At 44.0% G+C, this 20,796-nt stretch overlaps 1 long non-coding RNA gene across 1 annotated transcript in view; it reads left to right on the forward strand.

Moving 5' to 3' along the window:
* The window catches only part of LOC123833673 (uncharacterized), a 198,081-nt gene extending 182,219 nt beyond the window's left edge, over nt 1-15,862 (forward strand). The window contains exon 10 of the long non-coding RNA XR_010413310.1: nt 11,828-15,862. This is a non-coding gene — a long non-coding RNA (uncharacterized LOC123833673). The remainder of the gene's footprint in view (nt 1-11,827) is intronic.
* The last annotated feature ends 4,934 nt before the right edge of the window (nt 15,863-20,796 follow it).

The raw sequence follows: 20,796 nt of genomic DNA on the forward strand, positions 1-20,796 counted from the left end.
GAAAAAATCTTCATAGCCTTGGCTTAGGCAAAAATTTCCTAGATACAACACCAAAATCATTATCTATAAAAGAAAAGATTAATAAATTGGACTTCATCAAAATTAAGAACTTCTGCTCTTTGAGAGACACTGTTAAGATGATGAAAAGATAAACCCATGCTTTGGAAGGAAATATTTACAAGGCGTACATCGGACTTGTATCCAGAATACATAAAGAACTCTTAGGACTCAATAAAAAGAACACAATTGACCCAATTAAAAAAAGTGAGCAAAAGATTCTGGTGACACCTCACCAAAGGAAGTACATGTGTGGCACAGAAGAACATGAAATGATGCTCAACTTCATTCGTCTTCAGGGAAATGCAAATGAAAACCACGATGAGCTACTCCAGCACGCTGATTCAAAATGCAGAAGTGAAAAAGATGGACTAAACCAACCATTGACCAAGATGTGGAGAATCTGGAACTCTCATGCACTGCTCTTAGGGATGCAAAACGATACAGCCACTTGGGAAAATGGTCTGGCACTTTCTCCCTCTTTCTCTCTCTCTTTTTTTTTTTAAGATTTATTTATTTATTTGAGGGAGCGAGAATGAGAGAGAGAGAGAGAGAGAACACACATGAGCAGGGAGCCCGATGCGGAACTCGAACCCAGGACTCCGGGATCATGACCTGAGCCGAAGGCAGTCGCTTAACCAACTGAACCATCCAGGCGCCCATCTCTCTCTCTCTTTTTTTTTAATGTGTATTTTTTTCAACTTACAGAGATATAATTGACATATAATGTTGTGTAAGTTTAAGGCACTGATTTGGGTACACTTAATAAGTTGATCTGGTATGCTCACCAACATCTCTTGTTTCCTGTGTTGTTATGAGGTGGTATCTCATCATGGTTTTGATTTGCATTTCCCTGATGATGAGTGATGCTGAGCATCTTTTCATGTGTCTGGCGGCCATCTGGATGTAGGAACATGTAAGATCTACTCTTTTCACAACTTTCAAGTATATAGTATATTGTTGTTAACTAAAATCACCATGCTCTACATTAGATTCCCAGAATGTATTTGTCTTATAACTGGAAGTTTGTTTTTGACTAACATCTCCCCATTTTCCTCACCTCCCAGCCTCTGGTAACTACCATTCTATTTCTCCGTATCCATGAGTTTAGCTTTTTTAGATCCCACCCATAAATGATACCATACAGTATTTAACCTTCTCTGACTTACTTCGCTTAGCATAATACCTTCAAGGTCCATCCATGTTGTCACAAATGGCTGGATTTCCTTCTTTCTCATGGTTGAATAATATTCCGTTCCATATTCTACATCTTCTTTATCCATTCATCCATCAGTGGACACTGAGGTTGTTTCCTATCTAGGCTAGTGGGAATAATGCTGCAGTAAATAAGGGAGTGCAAATATCTCTTTGAGATTCTTTTCATTTCCTTTCGATATACACCCAGAAGAGGAATTGCTAGATCACATGGTAGTTCTATTTCTAACTTTTTGAGTAGCCCCTATGCTGTTTTCTATAGCAGCTGTACCAGTTTACATTCCCACCAACAGTGCACAAAGGTATTTACCGAAGAGAAATGAAAGCATATGTCCGTATAAAAACTTGTATGTGCATATTCATAGCAGCTTTATCTGTAATAGGCAAAAGCTAGAAACAATTCAAATGTCTATTAACAGTTGAATGGATAAACAAACTATGGTACATCCATACAATGAAATACTATTCAGCTATAAAAAGAAATGGAGGGTTTATACTGGCAAAGTATGAATGAACTTCAAAATAGTTTTGCTGAGTGAAAGAACCCAGACCAAAAAAAATGAGTACACGGTCTGTGATTCCATTCATCTAAAATTATAGAAAATGCAAACCAATCTATAGTGATAGAAAGTAGACAAGAGGGGCAGGAGGGAAGGGTTACAAAGGGACACAAGAAAACTTTTGGGTGTGATGGTTTTATGTCCATTATCTTGATTGTGGTGAGGGTTCCTTGGGTGTATGTATATGCCACAGCTTATCAAACTGTACACCTTAACCCATGTCATTCATCATATATGTCACCTCAATAAAGCTTATGCCTCAATGAAGCTATTAACAAATTTTGTAAAATTATACTTCAATGAAGCTGTTAATAAAAGAAAAAAAGATCAAACTCAGGTGTAGACAAACCGGTTTCTATCTGACATTATACCTGAAGAGCAATACAAGTTTACTTCAAGTTGTAATTGTTTCTTTGTCATCTTGAAACTGTGGGGAACACCAGGAAGGTCAAGGCCATACTATGCTCATCCCAGATGCTGCATTTGTGGGGTCCTTGAGGCACTGTTATCCCGTGTCCCAGGACTGCTAGTGTTAGAAGAATCTCTATTCTTTGGAATCTCTCCATTTCACTACCTTTCTTGACTCTTTGGGCGTGGACGTTATTAGGGAGAATATTAGTCATTGAAGTCAAGTTGAAGGCCAATTCCTGGGCCATGAACTTGTGCTAGGTACTGCATCTGGTTCTTTTCTTTCGTCAGCATTTCCTATGAGGGGCAATTTAAAGAAACAGGTAAGAATTTTAATGAGATTCAGAATCATACTGGGTCCACCAGTCTTGGAATGACATCGGATGTGGCGCCACTCCTGGTGGCAGGAAGGGGGGAGATAAATGGCAGGTTTCCCTGAGGGAGAAACATGTCATGAGAGGAGGAATATGGCCCAAACCTGGGTCAGCTGGTTCACAGCAGTTGGGTGGGAGAAGGCACCCACCTCAGCAGAGAATTACTCCTCCATGCTGGGCCTCTGCTAATATTTCCTTCCTATAGGTATCTACATATCCATCACTATTCCTGAACTCTTTGTGCCGGGCTCTGGACTAGGCACTCTACATCATATTCTTCATGCCAACCTTGTAGTAGCTTAGTTAGGGTTGCATTTGGCTTTGTGGCTTAACTTCACAGGCTTCTGCTTCCTGTCCCTCTTATCTGTTCTCCTATCACAAGGAATCCAGGGATGGACAGTTGGGATATGTGTGACCATTCAAAGAGAAATGCTTCTTCTTCTTCTTTTTTTTTTTTTTAAGATTTTACTTTTTGGGGTGCCTGGGTGGCTCAGTTGTTAAGCGTCTGCCTTCAGCTCAGGTCATGATCCCAGGGTCCTGGGATCGAGCCCTGCATTGGGCTCCCTGCTCGGCGGGAAGCCTGCTTCTCCCTCTCCCACTCCCCCTGCTTGTGTTCCCTCTCTCACTGTGTCTCTCTCTGTCAAATAAATAAATAAAATCTTTAAAAAAAAAGGATTTTATTTTTTAACTAATCTCTACACCATATTAATATGGGACTCAAACTTACAACCCCAAGATCAAGAGTCGCATGCTCTACCAACTGAGCCAGCCAGGCGCCCCTAAGGAGGAATGCTTCTCAATCCTACTTGCTCCTTCATTCTTGGGTATGTGGTTCATTCTCCAGTCTTCTCCATCTCTGGGTCTGGGAGCACATTCTGGGTGGGAACAGGGGAGGATGTGAAGAACAAAGTCACGTGCCTATAGAATCGATCTCCATTGGGACAGCCCCACCCAATGAAATCTGCTTATTGTTCCTTTACCAGAACCGGGTCCCATGGCCACCCTAGCTCTACAAATGTCTGGGAAATGAGTGTTTCCAACTGGAAATATCACAAAACAGAAGAAAGTCATGGTTGTGTGAAAAGGAAGAAAGGAAGCAGACATACCGAGTAGGAAACGAGCAGCCCTTTTCGAGGATAATATTAATAACCGTAGCTTACAGATGAGGAGACTGATGCCTAGGAGTTAGCAAAACTAGAAACTAAGAGAGATGAGATCTGAGGCCGCTGCCTGGCTCCAGCCCCTGTGCGCTTTCTCGCCAGAGCAGAAGCCACCTGCTCTGAAGGCCGCGCCCCTGCATCACATCATGGGTAGTGACATTCCCCATAAACAGATGTGAGAAAGCTGGTCTGGCCTGCTTTTTTGCAAGATCAATAAAGACTTTCTTCTAGTGGGTTCCTTCCTGTAGGTAAGTCCGCAAACTGAACTTCATACTATATATATACATATATATACATACATATATATACATATATATGCATACATATATATATATATTCTCTCTCTCTCTTTCTCTCTCTCTCTCTCTCTCTCTCTATATATATATATATATACTCTAAGAAATTGATTTAAGATTTACTGGAATAAATATTGAGCTTTGTTTACGTGTGCTACTATTTGCTTAAGAAATGCAGGGTTTCCCCCACCTCTGAAATTAGGAGCAAGATCTCAGTTGTGTTTTACTCATGGAGTGGGCCAGAACACATCACCAGGCTGGGACAATAACCTAAATTCCTTCGTGTTCACCAAATGTGTCGTGCCCACTCTTTCTCTGCTGACGGCAGACCATTTCTTTACCTCGAGTGACCGACCTTGTAGGCGTGCTTGCTGCTTTGATACAGGGTGATGGGTGAAAGAGAAGATGCCAGTTTCCATCTCCTCCCTTCTCAGAAAAGGTACCGGAACCATGATGCCATAAATTCTCCTGTCAGTGGAAGCCCTGAGTTTCATGTGTGTAGATCAAAGTAAGTAGCAAACCCGTTTCACCAGTTTCAAGGGCCACAGGCGCATTACAGGGCTCAACTCCAGTTCCTGGTATTGATATGGTGCCATGTCTCCTTGGTGATAATCATGCCAGATCCACATGTACTTTAGAAGTCACACATCTGTTATCTCTGGGACTCGGGAGTATGCAGGTCCTATGGTTACTCTCCTTACTTAAACATCATAAGGGCTAAGAACACTTCTGTGTTTGAAATTCCTGTATCAGCTCGTGGGTGTATGCTTGTAGTCAAATAAATAATTTGCTTTTTAATAAAAGGATTCTTAATTGTGCATTATAAAAATGTGTAAATAGACCAGCGTGAATGATAAGACAGTGTTAAAGGGACTGTGAAGACTGTTGGCAAAACACCAGCAAATTCCTATCCCTTCTTGGATTTTTTTTGGCCTGGTTTGTGTTATGGGTGGTTACAGTGCTCCAATTAGTCAGATAAGTAGCAACTCTCCCCTAACTTGGTGTCTCCCAAGTTAGACACTTCCTTTCATGTTTCATGAAATTAGCATTTGACTGAGTCTGGTCTTAAATTACAGGATTTCCTTTCTTCTACTGAAGATGCCATGTGGAAGAGCTGTACTCTTTCAGCTGAGGAGATACTTCTCGTCTCTGGTTTGGTTTGTTTGGATATTTTTGGCAGTGAACACTTGCGTTTGTTTGCGTGTTTATAAAGAGTCCTTTATTTCACCCTGTATGAACTTGACATTTCACTTTTAATATAAATAAATTGCAAATAAAGCGGTAGTCATTTAACCCTGTGCCAACCAGAGTAGCTAAATACAAAAACCGAAAGTCTAGAAGCTTCCAGAGGTGTCTGCTTTGGTTGGAATGACAGCCTCCCTGTAGCAGCACAAGGCTAAATAGTTCAAGGAGATGGTAAGGAACAGAAGTGTTTTCAGTTTCTTATTCACTTCTCAGCTGTGCTTCACAGCAACTGTAATCAAGCCATTTTGACGTTTTGGCTTTATTAGATGAGCTTAATGATGGAAGCCCAAGTGTTCCTGCCTCTGACCAATACTTACACAATGACCTTTGGTCTCTTCTCTTCCTCCCTGGAGCACATACAAACATACTACATGTGTATCTTTGTGCAAACAAACTAACCTTTTTGAGATTTTTTTGCACCTGTGAAATGTCGATAATGCTATTTCTCTCACAGAGTTGTTTTGAAGATAAAATGAATTGTGAATGTATCTCGCCCTGTGTCTGGAATATAGTATGCTTAACGGATGTCAAGAATCCTGGCCCTAAGTTTCCTCCTATCCCCAGGGCTGACTTTATGGGTATGCAACTGGTGGAGCCAGACAGGGCCCCATGCTTAGAAGAGCCCCTACTCCTGGTCTCATGCTCTGCAGGCACCATCTTGAAATTATTAATACTTTTTGCATGAAGGACCCATCCACATTTCCAATTTGCATGGGGCCCCTTGTATTATGCAGCCAATGTGCCTATCCATTTTTACTCTTTGGCCCCTTTCTCAAACGTTTTGGGTTTGAAGAACTAGATGTTCTCTTGGTCACCCAAGTGGTTCATTCCATCAGTTGCCCACAAGGTGTTCTGGTGGCCAGAGTGATGCCCATGATTGAACTCCAGTTTCTCAGTCTTGACCTAGGCCTTACCCTTCTCCTGCATGGTGTTGCCACCATGCTTCTGGTTAAGGGGTATGCAAATAGATCAGGACATAGCTGTGAACGATAAAGCTTTCCTTCTAAGAGTATGTCTGCCCACAACTTCTGGTTGACCCAGCACAGAAGTCATCGAAAGAGGCCCATCAGCAGCCAAAGTGCCAGGTCATTGGTGGTTTTTTATTTCATGATCTGTTCCTTAATTTTCCCCACCAGGGGCAGACCCAGATTTTATGAGGCCTGAGCTCATGTCATTTGGGGCCCTGTTTTGAAAGAGAAGTATAAAATTAGAAATACATCATTACACTCAGGGCCTTGCCAGGGTCCCGTGCTAGTGAAGGAGCCCAAAGCCTGTGTTTCCTTAATTTCCCAGCAGACCTGCCACTTCTTCCCCCTATAGGGCAAGGAGCTTTCAGTTTTCTACTCCTCTGCTTATGAAAACAGACAATGATCCCTCCAAAACCCTGGCCCATTCCTTCGTACCTGTTGCTTTCTGTACGTGGGTGATAAGAAACTGTGTAAGGGACCTTGAGCTTAACATTGTTTCGCTCCTATGAATGTTGGACTTACTCAGGATGGGGACCCTCTCTATTTAATTCTGTGAGTGTCTTCATCCGTTCCTGTCCTTTGACACCATGCGGTTGCCAGAGGCTTGTTGACTTCTGTTCCCAGCCCTGAGATCTTCCCTGAGCTTCAGGCCTGTGTGTGCAGTGGCCTCCTTGACTCCGTCCTGTGGGTCTTCTCGTCCCTCACTCTCCCCCATCGGTCATAGCCCTATTGCTTCTTTCTCCAAAGTAAACCTCAGATCCAGCCCCGGCTCCTTTTTTTTTTTTTTTTTTTTGCATTTTCACTGCCACCAGCCCAATCCAGGTCACCTCAGCCTCCCATATGGTCTCCCTATAACCACAAATATTCCACTCCAATACAGTCTCTGTTCAGCACCCAAAGTAATGTTCTAAAACCTAAGTCAGATACACAGAAAAACCACCTGTGACCTGGATCACTGCCATCCCCAATTTAATATCCCTTATGGCTTCTCATTGAGCTTTAAATAAAATTCCTGATTGTGGTCCATATAATCCAACATGACCTGCCTCCAGCCTCATCTCCACCACTCTCCTCTTTTAACGACAATGCCCATTGCAAGTCCTCCAAGTCCCTCCTGTCTCCAAGACTTAGCCCATTCTGTGTCCCCTGACCTGGGGACCCTCACCTCTGCTCTTTGCATGATGGGCCCTTCAGTTCATCTCTCCACTAAGACACTGAGAAAGCTTTCCAGTCCACTTCAGGAGTGGAGGTCTACCCCTCCCATTATCACTGTGCCCAATTTGCTTCCTTTACAGTCAGAACCTAGTATTTTCAGAAATAACATACAGTTTTGTTGTTTGTTTGTTCACTTGTTCAATGTCTGTTCTTCTATTAACCTGTAAGCTCATAGAAGGGTAAGGACTGTGTCTGGTTTTTTTTTTTTTTTTCCTGATGTTTATTGCATGCCTTGGATAGTGACCAGAGAAACTGGCACTAAAGATGCATCTGTTAAATGAATGAATGAATGAGCTACCTCCAAACATGGAACGGACGTTATTATATTTGTCACAGGAAATTTAACTGTTTCTATGTATTTTTCCCTGCTTGACTATGGACTATATAGGAAGGTTATAAATAATATTTACTTTCTGTATGTATTGCCAACATTTAACACAATGCTCAAGATGCACATATCCTACTAAGTGCTCAATTAATGCATATTTGATTAAATTAGCTACCAAATTATTGATGACCACCAGCTCTCCACTTAAAACATTCAATGGGACACAAGAGAGATGATCATCTCAACTGGAGGAGCAGATCATAGGGAGAGAATTTTTAGAATTACCCAGGAATCGTATAAACAAATGTTAATTTCATAGTAGTAAGTGTGAGAGATGCTTGAGATAGTAGATAACACCATGTCCCTAACTGAAGTGTTAATGTAGCTGTATTACTGTAGTTTATATAAAGGAAGAAAAGTCACAACTTTTCCCTGAGCATATCAGCATGATTTTCTGTGATAGTCATTATCAGATTAAGGTCTAACTCATCCAATAGTTGTCCAAAAAATATTTGTGTATTTAATGAAATATCAATTGTCACTTTTGAATTTTTTGGTGTGATGAAACTGTTTATTTCCCCAATTAAATTATAATCTTATTGAAAGTAAAACCTTGGAGGTATAATTGCGATTTCTTTGAGTCTTCCATAACAATGCCCCATATTTTTTGCAGAGAGAACGCTCAGTAAATATTTGTTGACTGATATGTACCGTATTTCCACATTATATGCCAAGGCACAAAACCAGTTACCTCACTGCTATTTAAGAGTGTCAAAGTGGTAGTCTGCCTTCTTGCTAATTCCCAAACCTGAAAGAGAGCTTACATATCACCTGGTGACACCTTCACTTTCCCGGCAAGGAAGCAGTCTAGAGAAGATAAGTGTCTTGCTAAAGTGGTACCAGGGCAGGAACTAGACTCTGTCTGGGCTTCCCAACTTGGGGTCCCATATTTATTCTACTGTATGATGCTGAGGGTGTGGCTACAGAAGGATAAGAAAAGAAATAGAGGGGCGCCTGGGTGACTCAGTTGGTTAAGCGACTGCCTTTGGCTCAGGTCATGATCCTGGAGTCCCAGGATCGAGTCCCGCATCGGGTTCCCTGCTTAGCAAGGAGTCTGCTTCTCCCTCTGACTCTCCCCCCTCTTGTGCTCTCTCTCTTTCATTCTCTCTCTCAAATAAAAAAATCAAATCTTAAAAAAAAAGAAAAGAAATAGAAATTAGATATGATTTACTTAAGTTACAGATTATTTAATGAGATTCTTGAGCATTGAAAAGTATTTTTATTTTATCATTTTCATCAGTGAAAGCACAGTGACAGTTCCAAGGTTAATGCTAAATTAATTTGCCTCATAAAGATTCTATTGTATTGAAACAGGGAGGAAATGCACAGAATTAGACTGGTCATATTTCATAGAGACAATGCTTGTGATTTATGATACTGTCCCATTATTTTTCATAAGACATAATTCATCTCAAAGCTTTAATTTACAATTATTTTATCTTTCTACAATAGGAAAAAGGCATTTCTCCCCCAAGACAAATAAATAGCTAGCAGAAAGTGCTTAATTATAAAGATAGCTTTTAACCTTTGATTCACCCTTTTTTCTTGATTTTGACAAATATTAAAAATTAGTGTAAGCCCCAGATCAAGGTATAGAAAGACTGAACAAAGACCCTCAAATAATTTGAATTTTCCCAGATGACCCAGATTGGCCACACAGTTAAAAGACCTTCTCTCCTACTGGAAAGTTGCATGTCTTACAGTGCTAAAGGGTCTCCAAAAGTAATATCCTACAGCTCTTTGGGGAGATCTGTCCTCCCCGCGCCAATCAGACTGCTAGTACAGGGGATGATTAGCTAGCTCCTGCTGCACGTTGGTATTAGCTGAGACTTTCAAAAACTTATCACCCAGACCTGATCCCAGACCAGTCCAGTTTGGATTCTGAGTATCTGTAGTCTAGGTATTCTAAATATTTAAAATACTTGAAATGACATGAACCTGATGTGTCGCCAGGGTGCAAAACCACTGGTCTGAATGGGTTCTTCTGCCCAGATGGACCTGCTCTGTCCCAGCCCCACATGGGGAATGACAAGGCTGGTTCTACCAGATCCCGCTTGTGTTTTCCAGTCCCGAGCTGAGGAGTGGGGAAGAGGATGGCAGCTCCAGGTGTGTGCCTGGAGGACAGATTTTGTTTTGTTTCATTTTAGTCTTTTGGCCAAAGGTGAAGAAAAAAAGAGAAACAAAGGCCTCCACTATCTCTGAGAGCAGTCTGTTTTTTTAACCTCGGCTCTATTAGCATTTGGGGCTGGAAACTTTGTTGTGAAGGGCTGCCCAGTGCATGGTAGGATGTTTAGGAGCACTGCTGGCCTCCGCCCACTAGATGTCAATACCACTCCCGGCCCTGCGTTGTGACAACTAAAAAAAATGTCTCCAAATGCCCTCCGGGAGCGTGGGGAATTGCCCCTGGTGGTGTAGCCTTGACCTATTTAGCAGCAGAAGCTCTGATGGAGAATTTGGTGGTGACTGCGTGGGCATGGCTTTTGTAACTATTGGCAGAGGAAGGCAAGGATGGCTTGTTGGTGAAGACACTGGTGGAGATGGTGATTCTGGTCAAGGCAGCAAAGAAAACCGTGAAGGTGATCATAGTGCCCATGACTGTAGGCCAGCCGTGGGTGGCAAGAGAGACTTCAGCTGGCCACACTAGGCTCCAGACAAAGGGAGCCAGGAGGTGGGGGAGCAGTTGCAGACTCTTCAAAAAGAGCTAAAGTGTTGGTTGAACTTTGGGGCTGGTGGAGGGAAACATCAAAGGTGTGTAGAAGGGTTGGCAGGGGACTTGAACGCCACCTTTGAAGGACTAGCATGTCACATTTGGGTCGGACTCTTGAGAACAGCCAATGAGAAGCAGCTGTTCTTAATAAGGCAAGCTTCCCAGATGGTAAGTCAATGGAATGAAAAGAAGAGAAAACTTGGCTTTGAACTCTTCTCAAAATTTATTTGACACTATAATTAATGTTTCATTAGTCAGAGGTATTGAAGTGGGACCTGAAAAGTTATACCACATTTCCTTCTACTCTCATAAATTCAGTCAGATTTACCTACTCGCTCTCCCTCCTTTGATAAAAGAGGAAAGGGAGGTTACAGAGGACAAAAGGGAGCAACATCCAAAGCCTGCAATTAGTCCTGACTCCATAACTTAAGTCATGTAGTTCTACCGTTTAAGCTCAGAAAGGAACATCATCTCATCGTTGCTTTTCTAGGATATTCTCATACAAAAGATCCCTCCTTACGTCTACACTGACAAAGGCAGTTGTAGCTTTTGGTAAAACAATGGATAACACTCTCTCTATATTTTATGTATGTTGTTATATATATCATATGTATGTGTTATATACATATACATACTATATATATGTATTTTATAAATGTACAGTAAATTCTTGAAACACACAGAAAACAATTCAGAAACATTTTCCAGAGTCAGTTCACATAATTCATCAGGTTTTTCTGGGTTTAGGGAGCATATGACTTTCTTTTTATAGAGAATCATAAATTTTAAAGCAGAAAGTGATGTTAGAGGTTACAGTTCATCAAATATCAATCTTAATAAAAACTATGGACTATGAAAATGTTGTATGAACTGATTCTAACTTTGAAAATGCATTTGGCTGAATGCTAGGAATGTTTAATAGTGTCTAAGCTTCGAAGTAAAAAAAAAAATATATATATGTATGTATGTATGTATTTGCAATTTCCCCTTCGGACTTAGAAACTGCCATTTTACCACCACTTATTCAATAGTTTAGGAAATGTACTGTTAATTCAGCACCTTCAAGTGTTTCAGTGGAAATAAACTACTTGCCACTTGGAAAAATTGTTGAAATGTGTTTGGAGAACACTACACCAAGGTTTAGCTGGTCGCGGTCCAGGTTCCATATCACGTTGCAAACAGGCTGCTTTTAGACCAGCTCAGCTTGTGCTTACATTTTTTTTTTTTTTTTAAGGTCATGGAAGCTGAAGGTTGAAAAGCAAACAGGAAAAAAAACACATTTTCTTCAGCTCAGAGATAAGCAGGAAACCCAAAGAACATGTTCGTAACAATAAGACCTCAGTAATAATACTGAATAGAAAGTCAACCAAGTAGATCTGACAGAAGTCCAGGCAGACATCCAAGAGATTCTTGTGCTGAGCTGCTGAGTCATTCCGCGGGCCTCTCTGCCTCATCTGTACATTGGGGATATGAGCAATGAAGCTTGTATCTATGAAAGTATGATCTCATTGGTATATTTTGAAAAAAAAATGTTTATAAACGCATAGATCATTTCTGAAAGACACATTCTCTTGAGAGATAGGGATAGAGTTAATGCACAGTCCCATATTCTGAATGATGCATTGAAAGATGTGGTATGGTATTGTCAGGATCACCTCCAAATTAATTCCGAGTTCATGACATGTATTATCTATACTACTGCATGTAACCCCATGCACCTGACTTCACCTATCTTCGGATAGTCCTGGTTCTGTCACTGGCTTGCTGTGGGATTTAGGGGAAGTTACTTACCCTCTCTGAGCATGGCTTTCCTTGTCTGTCAAATGGAGAGAGAGAAAGAAGTAGGTTAATCTCTGGGGCCTCCAGCTCTCCCATTTCAAGATGAGCTGGCTGTCGTGTGCTGATGGCCTGCTCCACTCACTCTCTTATAAAAGTCTCTATCCTGCTAGAAGCAAGAACTTACCGGAATTTTCCATATAGTTTGGAGAAAGGAGAGGCTCCGAGCTGGTGTGTGTGGGGTGGTGTATCCAGGTGATAGAGAAGAGGGGCCGGAGGACTTGGGAAAGACTGAATGCTGAAGCTTGAATGCTCAAGCTCCCATGCTGTAGAGAAAGCCTTGTTGGGTGAAAACAAGACACAGTTCCAGCTCAGGCCCCTGCTCTGATCTGCAGAGGGGTGAGGTGCACAAAGAACATTGGGAGGCCCCTTCTTAGATGTGACCTGAGGCCCAGGGAGACTGCGGGATCTGTGTCCCCAGCTGGAACCCTAAGCCATCAGTAGATTCACAGCAAAAACATCCCAACAAGTGCAAGAAGATTCCACAAGTAAGAGTATTTGGATTTAAAATGTTAAATAACCGGGGCTCCTGGGTGGCTCAGTCATTAAGCATCTGCCTTCGGCTCAGATCCTGACCCCAGGACCCTGGGATCGAGCCCCACATCAGGCTCCCTGCTCAGCCGAAGCCTGCTTCTCCCTCTCCTCCCAGCTTGGGCTCTCTCTCTCGCTATCTCTGTCACTATGTGTCTCTCTCTCTCTCAAATAAATAAATAAAATCTTTAAATAAAATAAAATGTTAAATAACCAAAGGAAGACACCTGTGTATGAGGTATGACCTCATTTCTACATATGATAAAGGAGATGTTTACAAAAGCACAGATTGTTTTGGAAACGTTAGCCCGAGACTTTAGGGCATGGAACTGGTGGGGATAGAGAAGGTGAGGGTGGAAAGAGGCTCACTTTTTATTGTAGTATGCTAGAAAAAAAAAAAAGTGTCACATGCCAGTTTAAATTTTCTAATAAAAGTACCAATTCGTTCTAAACGTGTCAGTGAGATACGACATGAATTGTGCGATGTGGGAGGTTTGTGAGCCGCTTCCCAAGCCACAAGTCATGGGAAGTCCTGGGTTGCCTCGAGCCCAAACATGCCCCAGGAGAGAATGTCACTTGATGAGAAGGTTTGGGCTTCAGAGCCAGAAGCCTGGTTCCGTCACCTGATGCAGGGCTGGATGGCCCTGAGCCTGCTTACCTCTGGGCCTGTTTTCTCTATAAGACATGAAAAGAACACCGCTTCGTAGACGGTGGGGTGGAATCAGACAATCGAAGTGCAAGCTTTTATTACTATTTCGAGGCGTAGGTGACAGCGCTACGGTAATCCACACCATCTGAGCGTTATTCATCGTCTCAGCCTGGATCTGCCCCGACGCAGAATCTAATCTAGACGGATTGATTTTGCAAACCCCTGCATAGCGCTGGCTACCCGCCAGGCGCTCCTCTCAATACCACATAGGTTGTAACTCACTTTGTCCTTGGAGGAACCCCAGGAGGTGGGTACTGTGATTATCACCCCCATCTCATAGGTGAGAAAACTGAGGCACAGTGAGGTCAAGGAATTTGCCCAGCGTCACAGGGGCAGCAAGGGATGAGGCCAGGATTCCAGTCCATGCACTGAGCAGAGGGCCTGTCCGAGACCCCCACGTGCCGCTTCCTCTGGGCAAACCCGCAGGTTTAGCCCGATGCTTTCGAAACAAGTGGCCTTCTCAGGGAAATGTGCTAGATATCCGAGTCGGGGATGCCCCTCTGCCCCTTCTTCCCGTCCTCAGGTCTGCGAGTTAAATAGGAACTCACGGATTCACTGGCTTCCAGGTAGAAGCAGAAGACAAATCGTCTGCGTCCCTCAGCCTCAGCAGCTGCCGAAAAGGCCTCCTAGGCCTCCCCAGACCGAGGCTCGGGCTCTGTGTTCTCACACCCGTGTCTTTGCTGCCTCCAGGCAAACACACACTATTGAATTACGCTGTGCTTACTGCCTTCAATAAGTGTGTGCTGGGTGCCCGGTATGTGCGTGGGACTTTCAGAGTCTACGGGAAAGCAGGCTAAATGACCAGCGCCTGCCCTCAGGAAGCCTAAGGACTGCGACGGGAGGGCTCTCGGAAATGCACAGGAAAATATCACCCACAATAGGATAACAGATGGAAGGTGTTGAGTGAGTAGAGGTGCAGGATGTGATTCGGCCTGGGGCAGGCCAGTTCAACGTGATGTGTGCCCACGGGAATGGCTATGAGAAGAGGATATCCCAAAGCCTGGACTTTCTTTGCATCATAAAACTCGTCCAACGGCCACATCCAGTCCTGAAGTTCAGTCTCTGGAAGTGTTAGGATACCCGAAAGTTTGCCTCCTGGAGGTTAAATTGGTGGCTATCCTATTGTGAATGATGGAGATCACTTCCTCCAGAAAGGCTTCCAGAGCCCCTTGAACCTGAGTTAGCCCCTTCTCTGTCCTCCCAGGTCACCCTGGGCGTGTCCCCAGCTTGGCCCTTGCGCAAGTGTCATAAGGATCTACTTCAACCAGATCGGACAGGTTTTTGCTGAAGACTTCCTTGAGCTCCTGTGTTGTCAGCAGGCAGTTTTCCTCAAACTCATTTGGTTGTCGATTCTCATTTGAGGAATACCTGTTAACTAGAACTCCGGGAAGCACCATTTAGAAGTGTCGGGCTAGCTGCAGAGGAGAGAGAACTCCCAGGACAAGGCTCCACCCTGGAGGTCTCAGATTTTAGTGGGGAAGACAAAAGCCTAAACAAGATATTACAGTATAGTCTGCTCAGGGCTAGATTGCAGGTGTGTGCAGGGATGTGGGAGCAGAAGGGCTCAGAGAGAAAAAGGCTCAGAGAAGGCTTCGAAGAGCAGCTGATACAGAGCGGAGTTTTCAAGGGTGAGTTGGCATCCACCGGGATAAAGGGAAAGCGCACTCCAGGTAGACGGCATTCAGGCACAAAGGCATAGGATTAGGAATAACACCACTCTTCAGAAGGTGGCCACTATGTGTAGGAGAAGCATGAGGTTTTACTAGGAAAATGGCTGTAAATGAGCCTAGAAAAAAAGAGGGCAAATCAGGAAGAGGGTTGCATGTCAGACATTGTGTTTAAATATTATCTGGTGGTAGGTAATGAGAAGTCATTGAACCATGGAGTAAGATCAACAGCTTCCCACAGTGTAAGGACAATTATAGAGTGCTATGGAGGACTGATTGAGAAGTTGTAAACCTGGATACAAGTGACTGGTGGAAACTGCTGGAATGTCCAGGTGAGAGATGCTAAGGGATAAGCAAATTGACAATGGGGAAGGAAAAGTATGAACCAATGAACAACTAATTAAGAGGCAAAATTGGACTTACAGGTGGAGAAAGACAGATGAGTCAAAGATGACTCCCCAGTTTCTGGCTCAGATGGTTAAGCATCTGCCTTTGGCTCAGGTCATGATACCGGGGTCCAGGGATGGAGTCCCACATCGGGCTCCCTGCTCCTTGGGGAACCTGCTTCTCCCTCTACCCCCCACCCCGGTCTCTCATGAATAAATAAATAAAATCTTGAAAAAAAAATAAGACCCTGCACGACTATTTGCCATTTGTGATGCCGAGTCCTGTTCTCGTGCCACACTTCCGTCCGTCTCTAATTTCCTCCAGTCCCACAGCTTCAGAGAACACCTGTGACATAAACCCCATGTACTAATGATGACTGCCAGATGTGCCCTAACTCCTGACCTGCCCCCTGCCCCCCCCCCCCCAGTCTCCAGATCTGTTGTTCTCCCCTCTCCACTCCCATGATTTTACCCCACGGATTCTAGAGCTGGGCTCGTGACCCATTTAGTATTGGTGCCAGAACACCTAAAGTCAAATTTGGGACCACTCTACTGAAAACGCTTACCTTAGCTTTAGGACTTTAAGGCAGTGGCTTAAATAAACTGTGTTTCCTGGAGACCCAGACATGACCCCTGGCTTAGCTCTAGAGAAGACCATGGAGAGGCCTTGTGTATATAACACCCATACCCCTGATTCACTTTCTGTTTCCACTCTTTGTTTTTTCTGTGACCTGTTTCTAAGTTATGCTCTTGCTGAAAGCACCACTCCTGGGGGAAGCCTGTTCATCCTGTCTTTCCCGGCCATGGGCCCAGAGGAGGTTGAGGACCCAGAAAGGGTACCATGGGGGGGGGGGGGGCTGTCCTGTGCACGGCAGGATGTGGAGCAGTACCCCTGGCCTTTGCCCCTAGATGCCAGGAGCATCCCCCTCCCCAGATGTGACAATCAAGAATGCCTCCAGACCTGGCCGATGTCCCCTGATTGAGAACCACCACTCTTGGTTCTGCTCCTGCAAAGCCAGTCTGCAATTACAACGACTCATTTTTCAGCCCAGAAGAGACGGTATCCCTGGGCCAGAGGGAGCCAGTGGGGGACAGCCCTCATCCTGGCTTGGTAACCCTCTCACCTACCAGCCACCTCGGTGTCTTTCCTTCAGGCAGCACTGAACTCTCCAGCTCCGACCTCCAGGTCCTGAGTTGATAATCCCATTACAACTAATCCTGTTTACGGCCACTCTTTGGCAGAACAGCCTTGTCCGGACCTTTCCTTGCCACCCACTGTTCTTGCTGCTCCATTGTTACCGGGGACTGTGGCCTGGCTGTGTATAAGCTTTCACTGATAGGGCTTATCCTGTTTACGGGGCGGGGGGGCGGGGGTTGCAGGGGGGCCTTAGCACATACTCCCACCCCTCCCTTCAGTAAATGACTCCCTTTGATCTGTAAGGCAACACAGTGCTTCGCAGAAGCTGGGCTTCCTCTAGCTGATGGTGGGGACATCCTGTCCCAGAAAGCGCCCCGAAATAACTCTTTCTGAATTTCAGAATATTTCCAGGTTTCTCTCTCTCTCTCTTTTTTCCCCCCCAGGGTTATCTCTTTATGGCAAGTGAAGAAAGGGGCTGATTTTAGTTTTTGGAGCCCAAGGCAACACAAAGCTGAAGGGTTTTCTGCAGGTCACCACCAGACAGGAGAGACAGGACTGATGACAATGTAAACATTTGGAATTAGGACAACATACAAGATTAGGGCTGGCCAGGTGAGATCCCTTTGTGTTGTTAATTTAAAATTTAAATTATCTAACAAGGTGAAAAAGAGGTCATGGGTGTTGTTAGTCACCTGAATAACAGGATGGTAGAAGCTAGTTCAATTATGCAGAGGAATAATAAGTGGAATTTTACAACTTTCTTAGCTTTTAAGAAGCTGCCAGGTGAAGACAGATTCTTCATCTACACCAGTGGTTCTCAAAGTGGGGTCCCTAAATCCAGCAACATCGCAGGGGAACTTTTTAGAAATGTCAGTTCTCAGGCCCCACCCCCCGGTGCTGAATTGACTGACAGCTCTGGAGGCGGGGCTAGCAATGCGTGCGCTAACAAGTCCTCCCCGTAATTCCGAAGCATGGCTGAGCTTGAGAACTACCCATCTACCTGAATTACCCTCAAACTGCAGGATGCGTAAGAATGACTCAGGAAACTGACTGAAATGCCAATTCCCAGACCCCATCCCTGATTTCCTTGGTCTAGGGTGGGCCTTGGAAGTGGACCTTGTTAATGAGCGTCCCAACATGATTTGGAGACAGGGGTCCAAGGTCCACGCTTAAGGAAGCACTGACCTATATACTCAGGAGCAGTAGAAATTTTCCAGAGTGCTCCAGTCCTATTCTGAAGGGACTCCCTTCAGAGCTAAGAATGAGCAGATACCACAATTCATCTGCCCCCCCACCCCCACCCCAGTCGTTCTGTGAAGCTGGCTGCTAGGATTACCTATTGAGCAGGTGGTTCTTTTCAGGATTACTCCAATACTAGAAGGTAGACCGGCCCCATCAGTTCCTTCCACGCTGACATCTGAAGCACTGGGCTAACTCCTAACCTGGGCTGGGCTCACACCGCTGGCCTGGAAGCGAAAGCTTTTTATCCCATTACTAGTTCCTTGAACCACAATCCAAGACATGGCTAGGTTTTCCCAGGAGTTTCATTTTGCACAGCTGATGCATTCCAGTCATTGTTGGGATGCATTTCCTTCTCCTCTTTCCTTCCAGCCCCTGGACTACGCCATATGTGCATATACAGGCTCCTAGGATGAACATCCTCGAATCCTAACCTCTCTCCCAGAAGCTGGGCCTCCCGCCAGCGCCCTGCTCTTCTCTCGGCAAAACCGCATTTGCCAAGGCTACTCTCAACTGAATCCCAGCTCAGAGAGGCAGCTGCTGGGTCTCAGACATCAGCTTCTAGGTAGAGTATTGCTGTGATTTGTCTCGTGCCTTCCTGGCTTTGGTCTCCCACGTCCCTTTAGATTTCTTACCACCCCACTTTTCTGCCACTTCTCAGGGTCTCTCAGGACTCTTGGCTCTCCATTAATGAAAAACACTCTCTCTCATACGGCTTAATGTGATCCATTCTCAACAGACTCTTTTTTCAGTCAGTCTTTGGCACCCTACAGAGATGGTCATCCTTTGTCCCCCTCACTACAACCTCACTTGCTCTATTTGGAGCCCCATGTCATAATGGATGGGGTTCCTGTAGAGCCACTGTGTACAGTTGTGCAGTTTGTGCACTGCACAAAGACAGGTGGCGAGTATAGACTAAAATCCAGCTGGCATTCTGTTCACCAAGATGAGTGCCTGACACTGTGCTGTGGACATCTGGAAGACAGTGTACTGTTGTTGTTTTTTTAATGACAAATATTGATGTAAATATATAATTATATAAAATTATCAGCTGAGACTAGATTAATGTGTTTTGCTGTCATCTCATTGTTTATGTGAAAATGAAGACTTTCTGAGTGCTTGAAAATATTTTATGGGAACTAGTTAACTCATAAAATTTTATTTATTAGAGCAGTTTTAGGTTTATAGAAAAACTGAGCAGAAAGTATAGAGAGTTTCCAAGTACGCCTACCTACCCCTACCCACTCCCTCCCATGCCCCAACCAGTTTCCCCTATTATAATATCTTGCAATCACGTGTCCCATGTGTCATAACTGATGAACTATACTGATAGATTATTACGAACTAAAGTCCATTGTTTATATTAGTGTTCACTCTGTGTTGTAGATCCTCCTGGTTTTGAGAAATGTAAAATAACATGTATTCACCATTTTTGTATCCTACAGAATCTTTTCACCAAAAAATCCCCCAAACACTCCTCCCTCCCTCACTTCCCTTCCCCAGTCCTGGGAAACCACTCAGCTTTTTTTTTTTCCCATAGTTTTGCAGAAGGTACACTTTTATCTTTGTACAGAGGAATATCTACCAGCCAAAACCACAGGGATGCTTCTGCCCAGAGTTGCATCATATTTAAAACTTAGCCACTGCCTTGCATCTAAGATCAAACCCCTTTCGAGATCTTTCCCTGGGTCATTTCAGTGTATCTCATCTCCCTCGTGTCTCCTACCCTAGTGCATCCTTTTTCTGATCAGCATTACCTTGTGCTCCCCTTTCCCCCATTCATCCGTCCCTCCCCTTCAGTGCTGTCCAAAATAACTTTCTGCAGTGATGAAAATGTTCTACATCTGTGCAGGTCAATACAGTAACCAGAGATTCATGTGGCTCTTGAGCACTTGAGATGTGGCTAGTGTGATGGAGGACCTGGGTTTTAAAATTCTATTTAATTTTAATAATTTCAACGGAACTAGCCCCACGTGGCTAGGGGCTATTGTATCGGACAGTCCAGGTCTAAGTTTTTGCCCCTGCCAGATCACCCTTTGTGATACCATTCATAAACTTTCCCCTTACCTTATACTTGAAGTCCTCCCCACCCCCTGGAATCTTCCCTAGTTAGGAAAGAAACAGAATCCGGCCTAAACCCTTGCTGGAATACAGAGCTCCCATGTTCATCAGCATGAAATATGCTCATATTCTTCTCTTAAAACATCATATTAAGAGAGCTTACCAAATTTCTTTAATTTATTAGGCTCTTCCATATTCCTTGTCCATACATTTTTACATCTCCCACTGTTAAATGTTCTCTGTTCAAAACTCTTTACTCCTAGGAACCAGAGTAGAATTACACAACTCCTGTTTTAGTTGGCAATCACTACAAGCTGTTGTTAGTGTTGATCCATGTCATTTTAGATGATTGTGGCACAATATTTAAGGCATGAAAGAAGAAGAGAAGATACAATAACAACAAAAGACACTAAGGTTTTCAGTTCCGGAGTGAGCATGAGGTGAATAAGGAGCTCTGGGCCGTGGCTCTGGGGAGGCTGGAGTTCTCAGGATTATCTGTGCCACCAGCAGGCCCTTGACGTTAGTCATATCGCTTCATCTCTCAGGGACTCAACTTTCTCCTGCATGGTATGCAGACTTTTCACCAGATGCTCCGATTTAAGGTCTCTCCCAGACGAAAGTGCTCCGCAGGTCAAA

This window comes from Mirounga angustirostris, unplaced genomic scaffold (assembly GCF_029215605.1).
Source record: "Mirounga angustirostris isolate CCGP_5_RB_7025 unplaced genomic scaffold, mMirAng1.0.hap1 SCAF_7, whole genome shotgun sequence".
Classification (NCBI taxonomy): Eukaryota; Metazoa; Chordata; class Mammalia; order Carnivora; family Phocidae; genus Mirounga; species Mirounga angustirostris.